Genomic DNA, 23,760 nt, shown 5'->3' with positions numbered 1-23,760 from the left:
CTTTTGCCCTACCCAGGTACGTGGGGAGTTTCTTGCCTTTTGGGAGGTCTGAGGTCTTCTGCCAGAATTCAGTAGGTGTTCTGTAGGAGTTGTTCCACACATAGTTGTATTTTTGATGTATTTGTGGGGAGGAAGGTGATCTCCACATCTTACTCCTCTCCATCTTGAAGGTCTCCCCCAGTAAATCTTTTCTAGACTCTGTTAGCCTTGGGAAAATCAACTATTTGCCAGAGGGAAAGAAACACCACTCCCAAGAACAAACTCAAATTGTCAGACACCAAAGAACATGCAGTGCTCTCAGCATGCTGTTGAGATGACCCTTAGAGAATCAAGATGGAATCACGACTTCAGAGTCATAACAAGCTAGAAAAGCACCTTCGTTTTCTACATTGGGAAATTGTGGTCCTTGAAAATTGGAACTGTGACTTATTCACCTACAAAGTTACACCAGTTAGGACTAAACTCCCAACCCAAACAAGCTTGAGCAGAAAAAGGTTATTCACTGAACTAAAAGTCCAAAGGTAAGGTAGACTTTGAGGTGTGGCCTGATGTAGGTGCTTACCTACGTCAATATTACCAGCACATAGAGTCTTTTTCCTCCTTATCTGGCATTGCCTTCTGCTCTCTTGGCTTTCTTCCAAGACTCCATGTAGTGGCAAGCAACTCTAGTCCCACCCTCTCCCAACACCAGGCTGAGAGGAAAAGAGGATCCATTTCCCACATCTCTCCCCAAAGTCTAGGATTCCTCCCAATGAACACAGGTCAGTCACTTGCTTACTCTGAATTCATCTCATTACTGGGGCCAGACCACAGAATGCCATTGTCTTAGGCCTTCAGGATAAGATACAGCCCTGAAACTATGGGTGGAGTCCCACCCAGTCCACACAGACAGAAGATGGGGAAGGTATGGCTCTCCAGTGAAACTTGAAAATTATTGCCAAAAGACAGGGGAAGGGATTCTAGAGAGACAAACACCTAATTAGTCTGATTTCTGCTCCTTACTTCATGCTATCTAGGAGAGTCAATTATTTGACTTTTAGTTTCCTAAACTGTAATTGGGAAGTCATCTCACACAGCTCAGCTATATCACTAGGCAGATTTGAAGATTAGAAGAGAAATATATAAAAGCTCTCTCCATATATGATAAAAAACTATTAACATACAAGAAAAACATAAGATTTAAACATGTACACACACAGCCTTATGGTATAAATGTGGGAATTTTGCAAAGATACTTTAGATAGTAAGCAAACCAAATTAATGACCTAGTCTTTATAGTCATGAATTGGACTTCACACACCTTTACTTAGGTGTAACTTGTATAGAGAATACATGAGACTTTAAACAGGAAAAGCCTAAGAGCACTGCACTTTTTCATAAAGTACAGATCTTAATTCTAAATGTCTATTTCGGAGGGAATGTAATGGCTTGTAGGAGTCAGGAAACATTCCCAAAGAAAAGGACTTTAGAGTGGCAGGGAGTAGTCTTCTAGGCAACACCCAGCCTTGAGTATATTTTTTTTTCCTGCTCCAAACCATAGTGGACTATAATCTTCTTCCCACCTCAGCAGTCACAGGCAAAAGGCATTATTTAGAGCATCTATTCACTTTGTCATTTCCGGCATTGCTTAGATTTGTACAATAGCACGTCAGAACAGAAATAACGAATGCAATAAATATGTAGTAGTGGTAGTAGTAGTAGCTAATTCTAATCGATGATGAAAAATTGAACTCTAACCAACCGGCATTGCTCTAGAGTGAGGAAAAACATTCTGATACCAAGGAAAAATTAATCTAGTGGAGACACCAACATAGAAATAAAAGGACAATTCCAAAACAAAACAACACAACACACACAAAAAGTAACTCCAAGACAGCTTCCCTGGTGGCACAGTGGTTGAGAGTCTGCCTGCCGTTGCAGGGTACACGGGTTTGTGCCCCAGTCCGGGAAGATCCCACATGCCGCGGAGCAGCTGGGCCCGTGAGCCATGGCCGCTGAGCCTGCGCATCCGGAGCCTGTGCTCCGCAACGGGAGAGGCCACAACAGTGAGAGGCCCGCATACCGCAAAAAAAAATAAAAATAAAAAAATAACAACTCCAAGAAATAATTCCTACCTGGGTAGGGTCACAGGATCTCCACCAACCCCCTTCAAAAGAAAGCTGCTTGAAGACAAGAACCACACCTTAGTTATCCTTACCTACACAATAATTAGCATAGCACAGCTTCCATCACATAGTGAGTGTTTATTAATTATTTTTTTAAATATACTTGACTTCAATGAGCAGATCTGGAATGAAATAAAAGGCACCGCATTACCCCTTCTAACAAAGGCACAGCATGCCAACAAGTACTCTGAAGATAAGTTTAAAACAGACCCAGACCCATCCTGGTCTAACTGATCTATCATCTATCTATCTATCTATCTATCTATCTATCTGTCATCTATCTATCTATATCTATCTTATCTTTGTACTATTTGCAGTGTTCTGAGTATATTTATGAGCTTAGTAAAATAAGCATAGTTTATTCCTTTCTGTCCGTTTCTCAACCAATCTTTTGTCTTTCAAAGACCTGAGTTAAAGGTCGCCCTTTAACTCAGGCCCTTTAACAATAACAATTTATTGTTAAAGAGAAATAGCAGAATACAGTGGACCAAATCTGTTTGTAGTTTAGGTCCTATTACTTACTTTGAGCAGAAGTGATAAGCAGTCATCCTAGCAGAATTCTTTACGAATAGTTCTGCTATTTGACTGAGCAACATCTTACAGGACATGAGAAATAGTCACAGTACATTAGGATGCATTTTAAAGCTAGCCACCTAACCCAGACACTTGGAAAAAATTGCTTCTTTCTAACTCTGTATGTGTGGTGTCCCTCTAAGCACACAAGCTCTAAAATCTGAGATACTCAGTCTCCTAGAATTCCACATGCCTCTGTGCTGAATTCCACAGAGACACTGCCTCGTCCTGTTTGGAGGGTCTCAGTTCGTAGCAGTAAAGTGAAGATACACTCAAGGAGGGTCTATTAATGCAGCTTTTTGACTGGAAGACTGAGAGCCAGAAACCAGTCTTCTTGCTGACTTTCCATCCATTGCACCAGCCTGACATCCAAATAAAGGTAGTATGGACTGGATTACAAGTCAGAAGTCTACTGTGACCTTTTCTGTGGCTCTTCCAGAGTCTTACTACCCAGACTGGTACATGTAAGGAGTAGCATGGAATCCTTGAAGTGGGCACAGTTCCTGCGGCAGTAAAACACAACCACCACCTTCAGAAAGCAGCTCGACTACATTTACCTCCGTATATCTCTATATCTGCAAGCCACGCATCACCAAGTCTCTGGTTCTAAACCCACCACTGTCATCAGCTTGATCTGGCAGATACTGGGTCTAATCCTGGCACTGCCCAGCTGGCTTTTGTGCACTAATGTCCTCCCCTGTAAAATGAGGAGTTTGCTCCAAACTGATCTTGTGTCTTGTAAATGTCAGGTTGATGAGAAAGCTGAAGGGTGATTAGTCTAAAATAAGTAAACTTTTTTTTACTGGGATTAAGCTGTGAATTTTAATAATAACTAACATTTATTGGGGGCTTCATATGTATCAGACACTGTTCTAAGCACTTCACATGTTTTGAACTATTTAATTTTCAGAAACCATATGAGGTATGTCCTACTTTTATCCTCATTTCACAGGTAAGGAAGCTGAGGCACAGAAATATTAAGAAGCATGCCTACAGTCAAGCAGCTAATGGGCCTGGGATTTAAACACCAGCCATCTTAGTCCAGAGCTTATACTCCCAACCACCTTTCTATATTATCTTTTAAGCTTCTGTTTCTGTTGGTACCTTTCCCTCAGCCCAGAATACTCTGCCTCCCTCATTTCAATAAATATTTATCGAATGTTCTAAGAACTGTGCCTGAAAATGGAGTTACAATGCCGAAGAAGAAAGAAATGGTCTTTTCCCTCACAGAACTTACCTCTAATGGCAGATACAGGTAAGAATGCAAGTACACACTAAATAATTGGACATGATACAGATTTTTAATTATTGTTCTTACTACGTTGTAGCATGAAATTATTAATTACTGATTGTTATTACAATTATTGATATACTGTCCATGAGAGCAAATACAGGAGACATTTATCACAGATTTGGGTAGTCAGGGAAAGCTAAGTGACTTCTAAAGTGACATGTGGAGGATGAATGTTTAGCCAGACAAAGAATAGTACTAGTGAACGCCCTGGAGTAAGGGAGAGCATGGCAGAGTTAAGGAGCTGAAAGAAACTGAATAAGGCTCAGACAGAGAAAGCAAGGGGAAAACGTGGTGAGAGACTGAGTTGGAGAAGTTAGCAGAAGCTAAATCATAAATAGCTATATTAAGACATTTGGACAAAGGCAGAATTACCTCAAAGCTAACGAAGCCCTCTACTCCCATGGAACAATTCCAAGGCCCTGGGAGGGGCCCTAGCAAGCGGTTCATATAGTCACAGTTTTGGAAAATTTTGCATAGGAAAAACACTTTTCACTGAAATTGGTAAAGACAGCTGTCTACTCCATTCTGACTTCCCCTCCATTAAACTTCCTGTGGTGTCAGTTGGCACTGAAGTGGCTATGGCACTTGGGGGGCATCTAGCTATGGAAGGTAGGGTTGACTATAAATTAGTTTGGGTTTACTGTTCGTAACCATTTCCAGATATGGTGAAATTCATTTCCAGATATGGTAAAATTATTGCAAGCCATCTCAGCATAAGAAAGGCTTTTTCCTTCTTTTAATGAGAATGGCATATTTGATAAAGTTCAAATACATAGTTTTTATTGCCATTCGGAAGACATATCCATAAAACAAGTTAGGAATTAAAGACTCCTAACATGAGTGCCTGTGACAGGTATCTTCTTTTATCACTTTTAAATTATTTTTTAAATAGCTGATAAATTACAGATTAAAATAATGAAATATAGCATAGATGCAATAGAGATTAGAAACGAAATCAATAAAAATTACGCTAACATTGAAAAGCAAATTGTAACAATAAGCTTTCCAATCATACCAAACGAAATGATTAATTAAGAGGAGGAAATAAATTCTGAATTGAAGTAACAAATAAGCGCCTGGATATTTTGATAATCCAATTAGTGCAGAGGAATGAATCATATGAACACATTGGCAAAAGACTTAAAATTCTTGCTAATTTGAAATAAAATACTTAAGTCAACAAAAACGACAGTTAACTCTTAATACTCCACTGCAGAGGGGGCATCAACAACGAATTGCTTAATGTGTGTCATCAACTCTGAAGATCCTGAAGATTAGTCATGGAAGATCAATCATTAGAAAATTTGAAATGCCCTAAAATCTTACAACTCATATTTGGAAGAAATTTAATAGGGGTTTCCCCAAATTTCACAATAGTCTTAAACAGTTACATGGCATATTAATAATGTGTTGTGAAGCTATTCTAAAAAGAAAACTTTTCTAAAAATCAATAATGTAAAACATCATATTTTTACCATTTTAAAGAAAAGATTGAATTATCAACCTACACTCTTTATAGAAGATTTTACAAAACTGCTGTCATATAAAAACATGATCAAAACGCATGCATCTAAAAAATGAAGAAAAGAAAGTATTCCAGTGGTACAGTAGTTGGATAATTAATAAAAATAAAATATTGTTTTTCTCAATTTTAGAACATTTGTGGTATTTGTCAGATTTTTTAAATGTACACTTTGTTGTGTTTTCTTTCCTCATTCTTAAATATTCACTTTGTTCCTAAGTGTTGCGTTGATAATCTTGTGTTATTTTCCCTAAGGAGGGCCCCCAAATTGTGTAAACACTGAAATCTGTCCCCGAGTTTGGACATTATTCCAAGACATTGTCTTCCTCTTCCACCCAGTCTATTTATCCTTTAATGCTCTGCCCAAATGCCACCTCTACACCATATTACTTTGTGTTGATGTCTGTTTTCACAAAAGAAAGAAAGAACTAAACTGTTTTAAGCAACTCTTCTTGCTGGACAGCGTATCAGGTGCTTTATGACATTACCTCATTTAATTATATACATTTCTTGAAGGCAGGGCAATTGTTTTCCATAATATTTCCCCAAATCAAAAATAAATGTTTTTGTAATAAGTCCTGCTCTCTATGAATGCTACTGTGCCAGCTGCATATCTTAACAAGTCCTTCATAAGTGTGGTGGTTAAAGATAATGTTTAACCCCTCAGGCGACCCATTTTAAGCTTGTACATAGCTCCTCAAAATGCAGCTTCAGGTTAACTGTAGGTTCTTTGTTCATAAACACTGTCCTTCCAAATGTTACAGTTGCACAGGCAAACTGTTCACTTATACTCAAGATAACCTGCTTGTAAATGCATTTAAACTCTTGGGACTTTAATACACTCTGTTTTCTGTACCTCACCCTGTCTGAGTATATTCCCTTCCAGCTCATGGTAGTCAGTGCTTAAGATCCCCACTGAGAATGACACTCTAATCCTCAGGGATTAAGCAAACTTTGGCCCTGGTCTTCAGCATTACATTGTTAATCCATTAGGATTTACAAAATTACAATTTGAAAAACGAGGAAGTAATTCTATTGCCTGTAATTTAGGGTGGCAAAATCAGATCAATTAAGGCTGCCAACATATGATTTAATTAACACAACCATTGTATGGAGGGTATTGCAGCACATATGGTATGATACATAAAACCAAACAACCTTTTTTCATAATGCGTGAATATAGATATTATAGAGTTAAAGATCAAGTAGAGATCTCTTCCTTAGCTCTGCCTTGGGCTGCATTTTTAACGTGACCCTTACTGTATCAAGTGTCAATTTCATATATGACGATGAAATTGTCTATTGAAATAGGAAATTATAACCAGGGTTTTTTACTTTATATGTCAGCTTCTTAATAGTTTCCTAAATAACAAGGAACACTCTTAGTCAGTTGGCATTTTCCAGTGTTTTAATTGCCTGCTGTGATATAATTATTGTGACATTTTGGGATGTTTTTAACATCCTGAATTAAATATTCTGACATCCCACAGAGCACTTCATGAAAACAGTCAAACTGTATTCAAGTCATTAGCAGTCTACAGCTGTCCTTTAATATTAAAATTATTTTCCAACACAAAACACAGATGAAATTTCAAGTATTTAACAACTTTGAGCTCAGGTTAGATTTGAGTTCTATATTACCCTAATTTGTCAGGTAAGGAGGATCAAGGTGACTCTGAGATTCTTCCATTAAACTTTATCTGAAGCACCAAGTGAATTAAGGCCACCTCGTGATAAAAGATAATGAACACAATGTACTGATTTCAACAGTGCAATTAGCCCCAGATTACACAGCCACAAATTCTGCATTAAGGAAAATCACCAGAATATCACATCTCTTTTTCAGTTGTCCTGAAAAGCTGGCTTGCTGTATTTTAGTCACATATTTATTTATCTATCCATCAATCTGTTTACCTATTTGTTTCATGTGATATATTCAAATAAAATCTGACAGATAACTGATTTTTAAATGTTTTTAATTTTTATATAATTTTTAAAGTTTATTACAAAATTTACATTGAGTAAATTTACAGTTATTACAGAATACTGGCTACTTTCCCATGTTGAACAATGCATCCTTGAGCCTATCTTACTCCCAGTAGTTTGTGCCTCTCACTCCCCCACCCCTACATTGCCTCTCCCCACCTGCCCATAACCTCTAGTTTGTTCTCTATATCTGTGAGTCTGCTTCTTTTTTGTTATGTTCACTAGTTTGTTGTATTTTTCAGATTCCACATGTAAGTGATATCATACAATATTTGTCTTTCTGTCTGACTTATTTCACTGTGTGTAATGTCCTCCAAGTCCATCCATGTTGCTGCAAATGGCAGAATTTCACTATTTTTTATGGTTGAGTAGTATTCCATTGTTAGATAATTGATATATTTTAAATAACAGACTCCCTGTGACAAGGTCCTCATGGATTTCCAAAGGGAAGGCCTAGTTGGATGGACCAGTGATTAGCACCGGATAACTCACCATCTTTGCTTGGCTGTCTTACAAGCATCTCAGAATTAGCACATCTGAAACTTTCCCCTTGATTCCCTTACCTTCTCCTGCCACAGTCTCCCACATCTCAAGAAATGGCAACTCCATGCTTCCAGCTGCTCAGGCCCACAAACTTGGTATTATCACTAATTCTTTTCTTGCTCTCCCACATAAAAATCCAAACCATCAGAGAATCTTACTGGCTAAAATTCAAAATATATCCAAAATCCAACACCTCCTACCACTTCCTCCTCAGCCTCTTAGTTCAAGCCACTATCACCTTTTTAATTTGGTAAAATAGACATAAAATTTGCCATGTCAACTATTTTTAAGCATATGATTCTGTGGAATTAAGTATATTCATAATGTTGTACAACCATCACCACTATCTATTTCCAAAACGTTTACATCATCCCAAACCCAATAAACAGTAGCTCCCCATTTCCCATTTCCCCCCACCAGCCCCTGATAACCTCTATTCTATTTTCACTCTCTATGAATCTGATTCTCTTAGGTATTTCATATAAGTGAAATCACACAATATTTGTCCTTTTATGTCTGGCTCATTTCACTTAGCATTTTTTAAAGGTTTATCCATGTCGTAACATGTATCAAATTTTCCTTTTCCTTTTTAAGGCTGAATAATATTCCATTGTACGTCTATACCACATTTTGCTTATCCATTCATCTGTTGATGGACATTTGAGCTGTTTCAGCCTTTTGGCTATTGTGAATAATGCTGCTATGAACCTTGGTTTACAAGTATCTGTTTGAGACCTCCCTTCTATTCTTTTGGGTATATGTCTAAAAGTGGAATTCCTGGATCATGTGGTAATCCACTATCATCTTTTGATTGAACAATTACACTAATGTTCTAACTAGACTCTTCGTATCCACCCTTGCAACCTCACAGTCCGTTATCCCCACAGCAGTCAGGGTGATCCTTTTACAACTTAAATCACATCACATCATTCCCCTGCTCAAAATGCTCCAATGGTGTCTCATGTCCGAATAAAATCCAAAGCCCTTCCTATGACCCACAAGACTCTCTGACCTCTGCCTGCCCCTCTGATCTAGCACCCTGATTCTCTTCACCCTTGCTCACCCTCCAGCACTGCTGACCTCCCTTCGATTCCTCAAACCCGATGAGCACATTTCTGCCTCAGGACCTCTCCACTGACCGTTTCCTCAGCCTAGATAACCAGGTAACCACATGGGTCCATCCCCCATTTCTTTGAGGTCTCTGCTCAGATATAACCTTACCAGAGCTGCCTTCTTTATTTCCCTGTCTAATGTAGCCCACAAGTATACACACACACACACACACACACACACAACATGCTCAATCTTCTTAACCTGCTAAATTTTTTCCATAGACTTTGTTACACCTGACACATCACGTACTTGTTTTTTATTAACTGACTGCCTTAGCTCACTAGAACATAAAATTCCTGAGGCCAAGGACATCATATCATTTGTTGCTGTGTTCCAAGAGCCTAGATGGATGATCAGCACAGATTGATGCTCAGGAACTGTGGCTGATGCTTCTGTGCTCATTGCCCTTCCCTCTGCACTGAAAAGCAGTTCTGGGTGATATTTGAACATCAGCGATCCTGGCCATTTGCAGTCAATAATGGTCTCATTGGAAACTCTGATTTCCTAATCTTGACTTTTCTTTGGGAGAGATGGGGAAAAAGAGGGATCGGACAATTATTTTTTTCAGTAACTTATTGAAACTTATAATACACATTATGTTCCTTCTAGAAAACATAGGGGATCTATAAGCACAAAGGAGAAATTAAAAATCATCTGTAATACCCTAACCAAAAGGTAATGATTCTTAATGTTTTCATGCATATCCTTCCAGCCTTTTTTCTATTCATATTAATTTTTTTCTAAAAATGGAATCAAATATATATTTCTATATTCTACATTTTTCAGTAAATGTTATATATCACAAATAGCTTGGTCACAAAATGTTCTTCTGCAACATCATCCCCAATGGCTGGTTAATATCCATTGTGTGGAAGTACCATAATTTAACTCTATATCTTGGGCATTTAAATAGTTTCTGACTCTTCTGTATTATCAGCAATGTGGCATCTTTAAAGCTAACCCTGTAGGCTGCTATGAAAATGTCCTTATGATAAATCTCTAAAAGTGGAATTTTGAAGTCAGTGGATATGTAGAGTTTTAAAGATTACTGTCAACTTACACCCTCCCAGGTAGGGTAGGAGAATGCTTGCTTTAGGGGTGCCTGAGAATTGCCAGTGTCACCTACAACTACCATAGCTGCCCAGTGAAATAAGCAGAACCAACCTCAGGGATGGATTAGGAAGCGCTAAGGAAGAAGGTTAGATTAGAGGAAAAGGCTCTATCAAGAACTGAGGAGGTGAATATTAAAAACAGACTTTACCTTCTTTACAATCTCTGCCCTGGACCGACCAAGATGGTAAACAGTAGTATCGCAGGGACAGCATAAACAAATGCTAAGTATTTTTTACTACATCAGAAAAATAATTAGTATTAATTCTGATGCAAGAGCTGCATTGGTTATGCTTGGTTTTTCTAAAATCTTTGGCTTCACACTCTGCGACACAGCAATTTAAAGGTTGCTTCTAAATATAGTTTATTTCAATATTTGGCTTTAATGGATTTATAGCTGCTTTACAGCTGGAAAATATAGCTTGCAAAGGTACAATATACACAATAGAAAACAAACAGGACAAAGTTGATTAACAACAGTAGATGAGACTCATATATCAATTCATTGTAACTGTTTCAAGTGTTTTGGCCAACTTCTGGTTGGATTAAATCATTACTTTGTTATTGCAAAGTGACAGACAGCTTGTACTAGAAGGGGAGGGAGCATTTTCTTGTTCTTTGTAGTTAAATAATTAAAATTCTCTTTGATAATATGGTTTAATTACAGGAACACTTAAGAAACATGTGCATTTTCTGAAAGTTTGCTTCATTACAGCCTGATAATGTGAAACTTCTTACCCAGACACAAACTGGAATATACCACATTTCACTACAAGTAAACAAGCTAGCGCCCAGGTCAGTACCACTGTCCACTCTCTACTTTGTGAAACCCTCACATTTTCCCCCAGCACCATAAATACCATTTGTGAAACAGCCAGTGTGGACCAAGGGAGAACACCACTGTCAATCAGCAGGTTAAAAATTAGTAAAGCTAATTTCTCTTATTTAGATGAAATTAATACCTGCAAGGTCTAATATTTCCTCTTGTACTCCACTTTAGAAATCACTGTTCCAGGGAAAGAGCTTGTTATCTCTTAGGAAAAAAAATCTCATTACAGGGCTTCCCTGGTGGCGCAGTGGTTGAGGGTCCGCCTGACGATGCAGGGGACACGGGTTCGTGCCCCGGTCCAGGAAGATCCCACATGCCGCAGAGCGGCTGGGCCCGTGAGCCATGGCCGCTGAGTCTGTGTGTCCAGAGCCTATGGCCCGCAATGGGAGAGGCTACAAGAGTGAGAGACCCGCGTACAGCAAAAAAAAAAAAAAAAAAAAAATCTCAGTACAACATAATGTGATTTATAGTTTTCAAAGCACTTTAGTGTCTACAAAGTTGTCAGCACTCACTGACTCCACGCCTCACCATCCATTCAGTTCTCAACTCCTTCCAAACACCCTTCCACCTTTCTTCCATCTTTCTAATGAAGGCCTCCTTTCGATGGAAAAAATATATATATTTCTTAGTCTTTATCTGTCTCAATCCCTCTTTGACTATCAGCATGGTTACCATGCTTTCTTTCCTTTTTATTTTCTTCACAGCATATTGAGGTCTAATTTACTTACCATAAAATGCATCCATTTTAAACGTAAAACTCAATTCTTTTTAGTAAATGTATGGAATCGTGGAATCACCACAACAGTCCAATTCTAAAAAAATTTTCCATCCTTCCAAAAATATGCATGAGCCCATTTATGCCTTTTTTCTTAAAAACTGCCTTTGCTTTGGTACTGTGATAGCACACTCTTAATTTCCCTGTCGTCTTTTTTCCCATTCTATTCCAGCCTCTTTGGCCTGTCCCTCCTACTCTATGTAACCTTTAAATATTGATATTCCTTACAGCCTAGCCCTAGGTCCTCCCAACCTAGGTCTAGGGCTTCTCTTCTTACTCTACGCCTTTTCCCTAAGCCACCTCCTCCTTTCCATGACTTTAATTGCCATCCTTCCTACATCAATATCTGTTCTCCTGGGGCTTCCCTGGTGGCTCAGTAGTTAAGAATCCACCTGCCAATACAGGGGACACATGTTTGAGCCCTGGTCCGGGAAGATCCCACATGCCGTGGAGCAGCTATGCCCATGCACCACAACTACTGAGCCCGTGTGCCACAACTACTGAAGCCCACGCACCTAGAGCCCGTGCTCTGCAACAAGAGAAGGCACTGCAATGAGAAGCCTGTGCACCGCAACAAAGAGTAGCCCCTGCTCACCACAATTAGAGAAAGTCCGCGCACAGCAACGAAGACACAAATATGTTCTCCTCATATGTGAAACTCACACAACATTGTATATCAACTATACTTCGATTACAGAAAATCTATTCTCCATCCGGACATCTTTTCTGGGCTCTAAACCTATATATCAATACACTGTCTGTGTACCTGGTGTCTTCACCTGGATGTCTCACAGCCACCTTCAACTTAACATGTCTGAAAATGAACTTAGTATTCTCTGTCTACTCCAAACCTTTTCCTCCTTCAGTGTCTCTTCTCTCAGTAAAGACACCATTAACACCTTTCACTCAGGGACTCATACCAGAAAACCTCGGCACTATCCTTAACCCCTCTCTCCCTATCCTACCATAACCAGGGCATCCCTTCTCCCCATCTCCATGGACACCTCCCTAGGCCCAAAGCACCAGCATTTCTTACCTGGACAGCTACCATAGCCTCCAAATGGCTTCCCTGCATCCACTCTGGATTCCTTCTACACTTTTCTCCACAGTGCTATCAGAGTCAAATAAAAAGTAAATGTAATTCAAATCTACTTGAAGTGTTTCAATGGTTTCTATAATCCTTATGATAGATTCAGAATTTTTCAACACAGACTACATAGCCCTACACCATCAGATCCGTAACAATTCCCCAAGCTCACAGGCATCCCTTTCACTCTTGCCCACTGAAATCCCACCACAGCATCAAGGTGCCAAACTCCTCTCACAGCAGGTTATTTCCTCTTCCTGAAATGTTCTTCCATGGGTCTCCCCACCTCTGTTTACTCATCCTCAGGTCTTACACTTCTTCCCAAGAGAAACTTCCTTCCCTGACTCCACATTCTCGGTCAGTTTCAATGAAATTCTCTCTCATAGTACCCTTGTCCTTGGTAGCACTGATCACAACTGTAATTAAATAACAATCTGTATTATTTAATGTATTTTTCCCTCCCTAGACTGTAATCTCCATGAGGGCAGGGACAATGTCAAAATTTGCTTCATTATTGTATACTTAGGAGATATCTCAGTGCCTGACACATAGGAGGCACTCACTAAATACCTATCCAAGGACTGCATGGTTTCATTGAGTCCTCATAATAATCCTGAATGGTAACCATGACCATTTTCACAGCATAGGTAAAGAAATTATGATTCAGAGAATGTAGTTAGTTTGCCCAAGATCAATCACAGAGGATTTTAGAAGCATAAATAGAATAATGCATTGAGCAACTTAGAATACTTGCTTAATCAAAGCCAGAGCAATGATTAATGATATACATTGCCATTAATATTGTTCAGCTTTTAAACAAGTCTTCCAGCCAAGGAACAAAAGCAGTTAGTCAGCCTTAGGAAACAGAGTTACAACTACACATTTAATCTCTAGCTCTCAAAAATTGCTTGTGAGGTAGAAATTAACATATATTAAATTACTTTCTCCCAGGAAGGCCTAACTATGGCCAGTCTATTATTTGTACTACATTAATATTATTTGTATTATATAAAGATGGCTGATAAAAGGAATCCACGGCTTCTCCCACTCCTATACCGAATCACCATATACTGAATAAACTGCTGTGAATCAGGAGTCTAGATCGTACTGGGTGGAATGGTAGATAGTACCACACCTAATAAGCCCTTTATAAATGTTTGTTGACTGGATATAGAAATAAGCCAAAACTTGAACCCCCAACTTTCTGATTCAAAGTTTAAAGGTAACTTAAACCCAAATTAAAAAAAAATTTACATGGAACTTCTTGAGCCTCCCTGTTCCTAGGGTTTTACATGAACGAGCTCTTTCATGGTACTAGCTACCATACCACCAGCACTAGACAACTTTGCCAGATCTCTCTGGAGAGAAAAAATAAGGCTTTGAAATAAGAATGTATAGTAGACACAAGAACATTTCCTAATAAACATATGAGCCACTAACCAATAAATCAATTTTAAAAAACTAAGCAATAAAAGCAATGGATATTATTGAGCAAATACCCGTTCAGTACCTGCTTTTTGCCACGTAGTGTTGGTAATGATGACACCCACATTTGTATAGTTTACAAAATGTTAATACCTGCCTTTCCTGGTCCCTCTCTGCAGTGAACTTGAACACTCCAACCTGTAGTCTAACAGCCACTTATTTTCTGATCCATTCCCTCTAAGATGCAACAACAAACAGAGACAGTAGATTTGTCCTATGGGTTTCGTATCCGGTGTACTAAAATAATCCCTGGACTCTCACAAGCTCACCAAGCCATGGCATCCTCTTAACACTTTGGGGAATAACCATACAACTGGTTCTGCTGCAGGTTCTGAATAAGACTCCAGTTCTTTCACTAGACCCGGGGTCCTGCCTGAACCCCGTCCAAACAGAGCCCTGATGACCACGCTAACATTTTCTGGTCTCCTCTCAATGAGGCTGAGACCATATCTATGAAATATCCCCTTAAATCAGACCAGAGCATGCTCAACCAAGTCAAAAATCCAGCAGGTCAACTGCAAGATTGGATGTCAGGATCGGACAAGGTTTGAACAGCCTCTGTAGTACACCAAGGTTATCACAAGTGATGGAGAGAAAAAGCCAAGTGTTAACTCAAGAGGCCAAATCTTAAACCTATGCCAAGGATTTTACTTACAACCAACAACGTTAGATGACACAGAAAGATCAGGAGCACAGTAAATGCAGGAAAACAATTTAAGTCAAGGACCAAAGTGGGTAAGAAGCAAAAGATTTCAAGGATTTAATTTTGAGGCCTCATCCTATTAGTACTGAGTTAGTGCATTGCTGGGTTAAAGGCACAGGAATAATGGGACTCTGGAGCTTGCAACCAAAAGAAAATTAAAACAGGTCCTCTTAACAAGATAAAGTGTATTATTCCCATTTTACAGATAGGAAACTGAGGCTTAAAAGCCCCAGTGATTTGCCCAAAGGAACACCCTGGTCAAGGGGCAGAATGCACCTCGCACCAAACATAACGTCTGACTTCTGAAAAGCAATTTACACATGTCTGTTGACTGGATATAGGAATAAGCCAAAACTTGAACCCTTGATTTTCTGATTCATATTTTACATGTAACTCTTGGATTTTACTATAATAATAGGGTTTTACATAAACTAGGGTTTTAATGGCATTATCTACTGTACCATCCTGCCTCCATTAGTGCTAAAGTAAAGCCAAATAACTCATGACTGAAGTTAGTCTAATGCAAGTCAGTTTTGCAGAAACAAGTTTTAAAGGTGAAACACGAATCTCCAGAGAGGTCTGCCCTTACAGAAGCAATAAGCAAAAAAATGTGAAAATGGAAGCCATCTATATGCATGTTCTTGAGAGAAACCCAATTTGCCTGACTAGAGAAGCGTTACAGTTAATTTCTGTATCCCACAGGCAAAATCACAGTGGATACAATAGTGCAAATTTAAATGACACCCCTGTAATGACAACCTCTACACAGAATATTCCTCTCTCAACTCTCTTCTCTCTCTATGATATCTGCTCAAAGCCAGGGATGGAGAGTACCTATATGGTAATGCATTGACTATATTAATAATAAACATTTGTTTTGAACTCTGTTTTAAATTAGTAATGAGACTTCCCAATTGAGAGCTCACTCACTGGAAGCCTGTGGTTGTGAATGATGTTGGCTCATCACTGAGCCACCCTATGAACTTACCAGGCACTACATAGAATAAACATGTGACTACAGTTTGCCCTTCACACCTCTGTGTTACTTAGCTAATAGCATAGGTCTGAGAGCACTGTCTTGTAAATGGTAGAATAAAATACACAAAATAACAGTAAGACAAGCCAAAAATCTCAACAGATGGAGATGTAAAAGGTTAAGGTTGACATTCTTTCTTTAAAGTCACTGTGATGGGATGAGGGTAGGAAAATGTCGAACAGAAGAGAGGGAAAACAAAGAAATTCACCACAGTAGCTGGATTATGTCAGAATCTCAAAGGTGACTAGAAAGGCCTTTCAAGTCTAAATAAAGATGGGAAAATACCAATAATTACACCTTCTATTTATCACCTTTCAGTAGCTGAAGACATTTTACAAACTTTAACTCATTAATCCTCACAACATGACTGTGAGTCAGTCGAGGGGATGACAAGTGGTCTAGTTTGTTTCACAAAAAAACGATGAGACCCAGGGGATGGGATGAGTGGCAGAATTGCTATACCATGCCTGTGGGGCTGCCAGGGTAGACATCCAAGCAGCAGCTACCCATTCTAAAATCCAGGCCCTAAACCCACAGAAACACAGGCCCTCCAAAGAAATTTACTCTTATAGCACAATCTAAAGTCCCAAGATTGGAAAGCCATTCTTTTCTAATTAGCTGCCAGGAATATGATTCTCTGGTCTGTTCCTTCTAGGTGTTAATGAGAATTTTTCATTTTTGAAAAGAATCTTGATGCCATCAGTAATAATAAACATGGAACCAGAGCTTTAAGATCATAAGTCATTTCATGCTAAAGATGAGGTCCATGTATTATATTACCCTGTACCTATACTACCCTCAAGTAGTCTGTATTATTGCTCAAAGTATTTGCTGTTAATCTCTGAAGGAGGCTGAAATCAGTCTTCGTCTTGTGATTTGTGTTGCCCTCTCTTTGAGAAGATTAAATATCCCTAGCCTGTTGAGGTCAGGCTTGACCATATAACTGCCTTTGGCCAATGGAATGTAAGCAAAAGTCACATTTGTCACCTTTGAAAAGAAGTTTTAAGAATTAACACATGGTTAGCCATGTGTGTTTCCCCTCTACCGAGAGACCCAAAACTTGCAGATAGAGACTGTTCCATCAATTCACCCAAAGTCACACAGCTGGGAATGGACAGAGTTGCGATATGAACCCAGGCATTTGAGCTCCAGCACCTGTTCTCTTAACCACTATTCAATTGTTTCACTATTCTATTCATTCTATTCTTTCACTATTCTATTCTTTCACTGTAATAGTGTGGCCCAAACGAGTCAGGGTGAATTGTTCAGTAAAACTTTATAATTAATAATTTCTTTAGGCATTGAGAGAATCTGGCTGAGGCTTAGAAAGGTAATAATTAATTAAATGTTTTTCTGTATATATGTTTGTTCAAGGTCTTTATGCAAGAGGTATATTTTTAATGGTAGGTAGAAACGTATTTATACCTAAGAACGAAGTGACCGACTCTTTGTCTAATAGGCTAATACCTGCCCTCAAGGATTTCAGTTACAATTCTTCATTCCCAACAATAAGCTGGACAACTGACAACTTCCTAGTTTCAACCTCCTAGTTTCGGCCTTTTAACAATGCTTACTCTTCCTCAGGTGTTTTCTACTCTGGAAACAGATCCATACTTTTGGATATAAGTTCCTACCCCAATCTGTCACTTCCCCAGTCTTCCCCATCTCAGGGATCAGTACCTCTATTAAGCCATTTTCTCAGAACCCAAATTTGGAGTCACTATTGACTCCTCTCTTTCACTCACAGCTTTATTTAATTCTTCAGCTTCTACTGTCACTCTATCTCTAAAATATGTCCTACATTCCGCTATTTCCTGCATAACCTACCACTACTCCCAAACTGTGAGCCACCATCAACACTCCCAGGACTATAGCAGTAGACTCCTACCTGGTCTCCTTGCAGCCACTCTTGGCCTCCTACAAATTGCTCTCCATAGAGTAGCCAGAGTGATCCTTCTAAAAGATAAATGGGATTGTGCCACTCTCCTCCTCTTAACACTCCAAGAGCGTCCCATCCAGTATTATGCTTGACAACATTTAATAACCTGTGTGAAATCACCAAAAACGAGGTTGGGAAGAAATGCTAACAGTCTGATCTCATGAGTAGTGGAAATGGGCTCCAAGACATCACTGTTACCCGCACACTTGGAAAAAAATCCAGAGTTCTTGCTATGAATTCAAAGCCCTACATGACCTGCCCCTGCTACCCCTCAGATCTTACCATTCTTCTTATTTGCTGTCCTCTAACCATACTGACCTCTTTGTTATTCCTCAAACATCCCAAGTATATGCCCATCTCAGTGAATGCTCCTCCCACAGATATTCACAGGGTTCCCATCTTCACTTCATTCAATTCTGTGTTCAGATGTTACTTCCTCAATACCCTATATGAAATAAGAACCTCCCCCTCCATCCCCTTACCCTTGATAGTTTTTATCACTGTATAACATACTATTATAATTATATTTAGGTATTCCGAAATCCACTGGGTATATAAGCTCCTTGCAGTAAAGGACTATGCTTTGTTCATTGCCATATCTCCAGGATCTAGAACAGTTCCTAGCACATTATAGATGCTCAGTAAGTGTCAACTGATTAAATGAATATATGAGCGAATGAAGCAACAAATGAATGAATCAACCAATAAGATTTTTCAAAATAAAAAGACAGGAGTATGACTGGTGGAGAGGAGTATGGGGAAAGGACCAAGTGTCTTTCGAGTCCTAATTGAGTCCCTAAATATTATCAGTGAAACCCAAGTGGTATATACCTTGGTCTGTCAAGTCGAGTGTAAAAAACAATTAAATGACAGAGGTGATGACTGTATTTAAAAATAAATATATGTGTAAAAGAAATTAGCCAAGTGTCAGTAACAACTAAGGATCTGGGGTGGGGTTGTTATAAAGAAAGAAAAGAATAAGGACAAATTAAGCATAATCTTGGTCCACTAGACAAAAACCACAAGTAGTTGTCAGTATAGCCAGACACTAATCCAAATATTGCTATTTATGTGCTAAGTGAGCTCACCCAAGGAATTTCACTTAGTTTTCTAATCTATATTAAAAATCTATAAAAAGAGGAGATGGGATGTCATGGTTTCTCAGGACCATTCTTATTACTTAAGATCATATGGTTGCAAGGAACAGAGACCAACTCTGGCTACTTTAGGCAGTAAAGAAGTTTATAAAAGGGATTTGGGGTAGCTCCCTCAGAATCAAAGGGAAGGCTGGAGAACCAGGATCAGGGAAGAACAGGAAGGAGTGGATGTCTGGATGTCTCAAGGCAAGAACAGAGTAATAATAGTTCCAGTATTAGCAGCTGCGGTTATAATGTATACTGTATTTAATCGGTACTAGGCATATCCTAAACCCTTTAGATAGTCTAACTTATTTAATTCTCATAACAACCCTACGAGTTAGATACTATTAATGACTCCATTGTAGAGGTAAAGAAACTTGGCATAAAGAGGTTAAGTACAACAAGAACCTATTGTATAGCACAGGGAACTCTGCTCAATATTCTGTAATAACCTAAATGGGGAAAGAATTCGAAAAAGAATAGACACAAGTACGTGTGTAACTGAGTCACTTTGCTGTAGACCTAAAATTAACACATTACTGATAATCAACTACATGCCAATATAAAATTTAAAAAAACAAAAACATTAAAAGAAAAATTCCAGAAGTAAACAATTCATACTTTTTTTTAAGGAAGAGGTTAAGTAACTCCCCCTAGCTATGGTCATTTAGCTAGTAAGGGATTTGAACCCAGGCTATCTGGCTCCTGAGTCTTGCTCTTAACCACTCAGCATACTATGACCTCTCTGATGGGTAGTCGCTTCAAGGCCCCAAGTGACTTTAACAATTTTCCTGCCCTTGCATTATTTCACCAGGATCAAAGTCCTAAAGAAAGAGATGGCACAATTTCAATGGCTTAGGTCTCATGCTCAGCCCTTGGCTAAGGGAAGGCCTGTCACTTCTCTGACTGTACTCCTAAGACTCCACAAAAGAAGAGCAAAAGGAACTCCCTTAAAGGGAATCAGGGTGGCATTACCCAAAGCAAAGGGAATGGATCTTGTCCAGCCAAACGCAAAAGTCTCTAACACACCATTTCATTTAATCTTCTAATCCAGGTTTCTCAGTTTCCGAAGATCCTCTCTCACTCCACTATGTGATTGTGATTTTCATAAAATCTCTAAGAGTCAGGCAAAAACAAGCACAGACAGGCTCCGGACGCACAGGCTCAGCAGCTATGGCTCACAGGCCCAGCCGCTCCGCGGCATGTGGGATCTTCCCGGACCGGGGCACAAACCCGTGTCCCCTGTATCGGCAGGCAGACTCTCAACCACTGCGCCACCAGGAAAGCCCAGAAGACTAATGTACTTTATAGAAAAAAAAAAAAAAAAGAACAAGAAAGAAAATTGACGACTATTTCCTGAACTTTCAATGTATATCAGAGCACTGTGCTAACAGCTTTACATATAATCTCATTTCATTCTCTCAACGTTATGAGATAGGTATTTCGGATGAGGACATTGAAGGTTAGAAAGATCTAGTGAGTTGCCCACAGTCACACAGCCAGTAGAGCTGAGACTTCAACCCCAATTTGTCAGATTAAAATTTTAATTTTTTTAATTTATAAGATATTAAGTTATGCTTCGCTGTACAAAAATTGGAGTGGTCCTTTAGGTTATGGAAAAACAATTCTAAGCATACATAAAATACAAACTGTTTTATAATATAAACCTGAGACAATTAAAATAAACCTTAAATGTGAAAATACCTTTAAAGCTATAAGCACTAACTAGATTGAATATATTATGCTATAATTAGTACAAGGATATTAAAATCACATATCAATTATAAAACGTATTGACTCAGTAAAGTAACAAAAAGAATTGCTTTTATAATAAAGCCTCATAACCTTGAACTTTCTTTATAATCATGCATTTAAGGTGTTGACAGCTCTGTGATCTCCAGCCCAGGGAAGGAGAAAGGAGAGAAAAATAGAGAAGACAAAAGAGAAGGGAGAAAGGCTGAATGTTGATGATGCCTGTGATGATGCCTTTCAGTTTCCCTCAAATAAAGTGAGTTGTCCATACAGTTTAACCTTCCACTTCCCTTGCAAGGACAAAGGTCAGTTCACTTCTAGAGAAGATTTTGCAGTCAATAACAATTCACTGTTACTTCTAATAATTTTTTTTACTAAAGGGGAGGATAATGCAGGAAGTTTTCCTTTCTCCTCAAAATATAGAGAGGAAACACCAAATAGAAAGATGCAAATAAATATCAATAAATCTATAACCAGTCTTATGGATACACACATTTATCCATTCGTGAATGCAGGGAAGGGAATAGCTATGTCTACATGTTCAGTATCTACATAACATACAGAATAGAAAAAAGCAGGCTAGGACTTTTAGCCACAGATAGAAACTGCAGGTAACCCAGGTTAAGTCATTAACACATTACGTGACCCTGGGCAAGTCACTTGATTTCTCTTTGCCCTTTGGTCCACCCGCCAGTTGGGCACTACATAGAAATTCCCTGAAAACCAGATGTTACATCAAAGGCAATATTTCCTGGAGACCAGCCTTGCTGACTTCTTTGAAAGGCACTAAATTTAGAAGTAGCGTGCAAATAACACTGTTCAGATTAAACTCGCTTATTAGTGGTCCAGATGATAATCAAAGGCAAACAGATGGTCGCTTAATGAATGTTATTGGAAGGAAGGCATCTTTAAATATAGGATTTGTGTGAAAAGTTTGCTTTTTCTTACAAGTTATTTTGAAATTATGTTGGAAAGTTGGCATCTTTTTTCAGAATATAACTCTGTGGAGTCTCATACACATGTTGAGTAAGATCAAAGCTTTGGAGAGCCAACGGAAGGCTGCTCCAAGTCGAATAAGCAAAATTATGCAGTTAAAATGGAGCTTGAAAACCTTAACAGAAAGTATATAGTTATCAAGAGCCACAGCGTGTATCTTAAGGAATCGGAGATATCGAATATACCTTGCTTTTTAGAAATCTGACCCAATCTATACAAGTGCCAGAATAGGAAATGTTTTTCCTTTTAGCCTAACATGTTGAGAACAGGATTTTATTTATTTGTTTTTTTCAAGAAACATGCCATCCTCCTTGCTCAGCAAAATGTGGTTATTGGCTATATCTCCTTCCCTTCTATACAGAAAAAGATTTACAAACTGTATCCTAAAACAGGCAAGATAGCTTTCCACATGACTACTGGAGTCTCTGAACCAGCAGCAACTCAGGTTATTGATGTTAACTAATGTTAGTAACACAACTCATGTTAATTGATTATTTATAAAATTCTAGGTGTTAGGCACTTTTTACAGAAGATATTTGTTTTTTTGTCCAGTTTTCCTGGAGTACAACTGGGATTGATAGAGGCACAACTCTACAAGGTAATGTATCATTCAGGGTTAATCCAGGATACAGAAACCACACCAGTTAACTGAATAGAGAGAAATGAATATAAAGTATTCTTAACTAGATACAAAGTAATTAACTAGGTAACCGAAGGAGTAAAAGGAGAACTCTAATTAGTGGTGGGCTGCTAAGTGTTTACAACCAGGTCTCTGGTTGGGGAAATCTGATTTGTAGCATTTGCCAATTTTCGTGGTGTAAATACTCCCAGCATGGCAGATTTCCAGCTACCAGCAGTTTACCATCTCCCTTGCAAAATTCCTGAAAATTTAACAATAGACTCTGCAAGCCAATATGGGCTGGTTCTGGCACAGAGGTAGCAACTGCAGGAAACCGCTAACATCCCTAGGGCTGAGGAACAAAGAAGCTGGAATTACTGAAACTTAGTAGCCTGGAGGAGGGGCACCGCAGCGTGAGGCAGCCTCTGCTCCATGGTAACCACGTGTACCCGAAAGGCCGTGATCAAAAATGCAGATATGTCGGAGGAGATGCAACGGGCTTGGTGGAGTGTGCTACCCAGGTGTTGGAGAAATATAACACTGAGAAGGACATTTGACAAGTACAAGCCCACCCGGCACAGCATCGCAGAAGGAACTTCGGTACTTACGCGACCCCTGTAACTAAACACTTGATCTACTTCTACCTGAGCCAAGTGGCCATTCTTCCGTTCAGATCTGGTTAGAAACGTGGACTGTACCACACACCCGGTGATCTATCCAAAAACAAGGACTGCAGCCTGAATTCCAAATACCTGAGACTGAAATCTTCATCCTCCCCTAAAGGAACACCTCGATCTTTGAGATTTCATTGTCTTGCTTTGAACAGGGTATTCTAATTTCTTGTGGTTATAAAACAATTAGCAAAGCAGCCTACATTTGTAATTTTTATCTAGTCCCCATGTTTTTTCTTCTCAAAATCCATTCCTTTCAAAATAATAAATAAATAAATCTGATGGAGAAGTGTGAAAAATAAATAAATGCATGCACACATAAATATATAAACAAAAAGGAGGTGTGACTGGTGCCAGTGACCGAAATGAAGCACAATATTTGAAAGTGTCAGAGGAACTGCAAACTGGATTCAATTCTGACTT

At 38.9% G+C, this 23,760-nt stretch overlaps 1 pseudogene; it reads left to right on the top strand.

Moving 5' to 3' along the window:
- The first annotated feature begins 23,098 nt into the window (after positions 1-23,098).
- On the top strand, positions 23,099-23,349 carry LOC101317684 (dynein light chain 1, cytoplasmic-like; annotated as a pseudogene).
- The last annotated feature ends 411 nt before the right edge of the window (positions 23,350-23,760 follow it).

This window comes from Tursiops truncatus, chromosome 5 (assembly GCF_011762595.2).
Source record: "Tursiops truncatus isolate mTurTru1 chromosome 5, mTurTru1.mat.Y, whole genome shotgun sequence".
NCBI lineage: Eukaryota > Metazoa > Chordata > Mammalia > Artiodactyla > Delphinidae > Tursiops > Tursiops truncatus.
Note: the sequence above shows the minus strand (reverse complement) of the source record. Positions and strands in the feature narration are given on the sequence as shown.